This window comes from Egretta garzetta, unplaced genomic scaffold, assembly GCF_000687185.1.
Source record: "Egretta garzetta isolate BGI_Z169 unplaced genomic scaffold, ASM68718v1 scaffold471, whole genome shotgun sequence".
Classification (NCBI taxonomy): Eukaryota; Metazoa; Chordata; class Aves; order Pelecaniformes; family Ardeidae; genus Egretta; species Egretta garzetta.
The window spans coordinates 692,946-698,316 of record NW_009258629.1 but is presented as its reverse complement, the minus strand read 5'-3'; positions in this window follow the sequence as shown (position 1 = coordinate 698,316).

Genomic DNA, 5,371 nt, shown 5'->3' with positions numbered 1-5,371 from the left:
TGCCAGCTACTAGGAAGAAAATTAACTCTGTCCCAGCTGAAACCAGGATGGTATCCACCCCTTATTCTATACCATCTATGTCATGCTCAGGTCCTACCTTGTCCAATGCATTCCAATTAATCACCAGCACTTTCGCCATCTTTTGGTATATACACACACAGATATCGTCCCTTTAGTCTATGTGCCATCTCTCTAAAATGCCCGTTAGGTTCATTTAGTCCATGACTTTGGGCACCACCTGTCCTAACAGTCTTTTAGGGCAGGAGAGATGGTGTGTGGTGTTGGATTCTTGCATGCTGAAGCCATTCTGGTTCCATCACTGCTGCACTTGCTCAGTTTCATCAAAATTCATTCTTCATTAATCTGTGTGATTCTCACTGTAATACCGTTGATATGACATACAGCAATCATGAAAATGATGACATACAGTATTATACAGCAATTATCATCATACCATTCAGTTCATTGGCTTTTTTCACCCAAAATCAAATCCCTTTGAAGTACGCATTGGACTTCCCCATCCTCCAGCATCACCCACGAAGTGCACCCAGGTCCTGGAGCAAAAACAATCCCACGAATGTATTTGCCTTTGCCCGAGGCAATAACCCAGACTGTCTTCCCCAGCATATTTTTTTATGTGCACTACAGGGACTTTGTCCCCCTTCTACAGTATGCAAGAGGTTTGATTGGGCAGGGCCAGTTTGGCTGGCAGATCCTGGAGCATTGACTAACCAGGTGGCTTTTGCTAAATGTGCACCCCAATGTTTGAATGTCCCAGCACCCATTGCTCTCAGTGGAGTCTTTAACAGTCCATTGTATTGTTCAATTTTCCCAGAGGCTGGTGCATGGTGGGGCATGTGATAGACCCACTCAATGCCATGCTCTTTGGCCCAGGTGTCTATGAGGTTGTTCTGGAAATGAGTTCCATTGTCTGACTCAATTCCTTCTGGGGTGCCATGTCACCAGATGACTTGCTTTTCAAGGCCCAGAATAGTGTTCTGGGCAGTGGCATGGGGCACAGGGTATGTTGCCAGCCATCTGGTGGTCACTTCCACCATGGTGAGCACATAATGCTTGCCATGGCGGGTTTGTGGGAGTGTGATATAGTCAATCTGCCAGGCCTCCCCATATTTATATTTCAGCCACTGTCCTCCATACCAGAGAGGCTTTAACCGCTTGGCTTGTTTGATCACAGCACATGCTTCACATTCATGGATAACCTGTGCAATAGCGTCCATAGTTAAGTCCACCCCTTGATCACGAGCCCATCTGTATGTTGCAGGTGGTCAATGTCCATGCCTATCAGTGTTTAAGCAGCAACTATTCCTGATACAGGCCAGGATGCCATTGGCCTTCTTGGCCACCTGGGCACACTGCTGGCTCATATTCAGCCGGCTGTCAACCAGTACCCCCAGGTCCTTTTCCGCCAGGCAGCTTTCCAGCCACTCTTCCCCAAGCCTGTAGCGCTGCATGGGGTTGTTGTGACCAAAGTGCAGGACCCGGCACTTGGCCTTGTTGAACCTCATGCAGTTGGCCTCGGCCCATCGATCCAGCCTGTCCAGGTCTCTCTGCAGAGCCCTCCTCCCCTCAAGCAGATCAACACTACCACCCAGTTTGGTGTCGTCTGCAAATTTGCTGAGGGCACACTCAATCCCCTCATCCAGGTCATTGATAAAGATATTAAACAAGACTGGCCTCCTCCTCTGGTGATATTTCAAAATCTTTGCCTTCTGGCCAGTCCATGACCACTTCCAAGATTCCTGGGTGACTGGGGTTTCCTATATGAGCCTGTTGTGTCATCAGTGCGACCCACTTACTCCAGGTAGAATCAGTTGCATTATGCGTAGAAGGGATCTCTCCCTTTGAACATCCAGCCCAGCACCATCAGTCAGGGTGCCAGGAGGAGCTGTGCTTCAGTACCAACCACTGCCAAAGCAGCTCGAACCCCTTCATATGCTGCCCAGATCTCAGTTGGAGTATAGCGAGCCTTGGATCCTCTGGATCCCTGATTCCAAAACCCTAGGGGTCAGCCTTGAGTCTCTCCTGGTGCTTCCTGCCAGAGGCTCCAGGTAGGGCCATTCTCCCTGGCTGAGGTGTAGAGTGCATTTTTTACACTTTGCCCTGCCAGGACCAGCCCAAGGGCTACTGCACGCACTATCTCCTGTTTAATTTGTTCAAAGGCTTGTCATTGCTCAGGGACCCATTTGAAATCATTTTTCTTTTTGGTCACTTGATAGAGAGGGCTTTCCTTCATGGCTGAAAGTAACCACCTCCAGAGGCTGAGGACTCATGTCCCTTTTCCAATCGCTTGTCAATGCCCCCTTCCCTAGAAAGGGATCCCAACTGTTTGGCTTCCTTACCCTCGAGTTCCAGGCTACTAGCCCCATTATCCCAGCATGGGAGCAGCCAGGAGACAATGTGCTCACCTGGACGATGTCTGAAATCCTTTCACGTATCTCGCAGCTCACTCAAGGATAGAGACTGGGTGGTTTCTGTCTCATTTATGAGTTCTTCCCCTTCCTCCTCCTCTCCTTGTGATGGCCCTGGTTTTTCATCCTCCCTTTCTAAATGAGCTGACTTCCGCTTGCAAGATTTCTTCTTGTGTATAGGGACAACTGATACTGGCACAGGTTGGTTCCCTGGTTCAGCCACAATGCCTGTTGCCAGGGTTTGGGTGGCCGTGGTGCCTGTTGCAGGAGTTGGAGTAGCTGCAATGCCTGTCACTGGGGTTTGAGTAGCTATAGTGCATGTCACCGGGGTTTGAGTAGCTGCAATGCCTGTTGCCACAGTTCGAGTAGCTACAGTGCCTGTTGCAGGAGTCGATCTCTGAGTACTTGTTTAACCCTGAACAAGACCTGAACCACATTCAGGAGACCCAGCAATAGGACCATGCTGGTTTGAACATCCCACAGATATTCAAAATTCTCAAGAGCTGTTGTAATTAGCGTGAAGAAGGGGAAGATGGAGTAAGGTATCTCCCCCATAGGTTGGCTCTCTGAGGAGAAAAAGTAAAAAGTATAATTATTAATAATTTCCAATAGATGGCCCGTGAAATACAGAGCTAATGGCAGTGCTGAATATAAATATGAGATTGATCTCATGACCAGTAATTTTGTCATAATGTAAGCCAGTATTAGACAGTACAGCAATGCAGTAACCTTAACTCACCTGCCCAAAGTGGTAACCAGCAGCACAGGGAGTGCATATAGCAGGTAAGGTGTTACACAGAACAACTCTGAGAACAAGGACAACAACCCTGAGAACAAATAAAACAACATTGTGACCAGCAACTATTAGACTAATACAATGAATGTTTATCACAAATTCGTTTTTACACACTTTGGTCAGATCTGTCGTTATCTCAACTCTTCAGGCCCCACATTGGGCGCCAAAAAAGGACTGTTGTGGTTTAACCCATCAGGCAGCTGAACACCACACAGCCACTCGCTCACTCCCCGCCGCCTCCCCCTGCCCCCAGTAGGACGGGGGAGAGAATCAGAAAAAAAAGTAAGACCCATGTGTTGAGATAAAGACAGCTTAATAAGAGAAAAGAATAACAATAGTAATAATAATGGTAATAGAATATACAGAATAAACAAACCAAGTGATGCACAGTTCAATTGCTCATCATCCGCTGACCAATGCCCAGCCCATCCTGAGCAGTGATTGCTCTCCCCCTGACCAGCTCCACCCGAGCATGATGTCTTATGGTCTGGAATAGCCCTTTGGTCAGTTTGGGTCAGCTGTCCTGGCTGACTCCCTTCTGAGGGGAACAGAGGGTCCAATATGCTGGGCAGACTCTCCTCACAGGGAAGTGTGCTGCCTCCCAGGAGCCCAGGTAAGAGGGATCGCTAGGAAACTTCCTAGCCTGGTATGGCCCTTGGACTACTATCCCTTCCTGATCTTCCATGTGGGTGCTGATGAAGTTGCAGTACATAGCTGTGGTGGTCTGACCCCGGCTGGATGCCAGGGGCCCACCAAAGCCGCTCTATCACTCCCCTCTAACTGGACAGAGGAGAGAAAAGTAAATCAAAAGGCTTGTGGTTCGAGATAAGGACAGGGAGAGATCATTTTATCAGTTACCAGCAAAACAGACTCAACTTGAAAAAAAAATTAATTTATTATCAATCAAAATCAGAGAAGGAGAGCAGAAAAACTGCTAAATCTTAAAAACCTTCCCCCCACCCCTCCCTTCTTTCTGGGCTCAACTTCACTCCCAGTTTCTCTACCTACTCCCCCAGTGGCGCAGGGGAATGGGAATGGGGGTTGAGGTCAGTTCATCACACGTTGTCTCTGCTGCTTCTTCATCCTAGGAAGAGGACTCTTCCCCTGCTCACATGTGAGGTCCCTCTCACGGGAGACAGTCCTCCATGAACTTCTCCAATGTGAGAAGTTCCCATGGGCTACAGTTCTTCACGAACTGCTACAGCATGGTTCCATAATTTCCACAGAGTGCAGTCCCTCAGGAGCAGACTGCTCCAGTGTTGGGTCCCCTGCAGGGTCACAAGTTCTGCCGGCAAACCTGCTTTGGCGTGGGCTCCTCCCCCCACGGGTCCACAATGGCTTGCCAGGAACCTGATCTAGCACGGGCTTCCCACGGGGTCACAGCCTCCTCCCTTCAGGCATCCACCCCCTCCAGCGTGGGATCCTCCATGGGCTACAGGTGGATATCTGCTCCACCGTGGACCTCCATGGACTGCAGGGGGACAGCCTGCCTCACCATGGTCTTCACCACAGGCTGCAGGGGAATCTCTGCTCCGGCTCCTGGAGCAAGGCACATGGGGGCCGGGGAGGTGATTCAAGACAGCCAGCATGGCTTCACCAAGGGCAAGTCCTGCCTGACGAACCTGGTAGCTTTCTATAATGCAGTGACAGCATCAGTGGACAAGGGAAAACCAATGGATGTCATCTATCTGGACGTCTGCAAAGTCTTTGACACAGTCCCCCACAACATCCTTCTCTCTGACTTGGAGAGCTATGGATTTGATGGGTGGACTGTTCGGTCAATAAGAAATTGGTTGGATGGCTTGATGTCCAGATGGAGACCGGTGACAAGTGGTGTCCCTCAGGGGTCCGTGCTGGGACCAGTGCTGTTCAATATCTTCATTAATGACATAGACAGCAAGATTGAGTGCACCCTCAGCAAGTTTGAAGATAATACCAAGCTGAGTGGTGCAGTTGACACACCTGAGGGACAGGATGTCATCCAAAGAGGCCTGAACAAATTGGAGAGGTGGGCCTGGTGTGAACCTCAGGAGGTTCAACAAGGCCAAGTGCAAGGTCATGCACCTGGGTTGGGGTAACCCCCAGTATCAGTACAGGTTGGGGGAAGAAAGGATCGAGAGCAGCCCTGCCGAGAGGGACTTGGGGG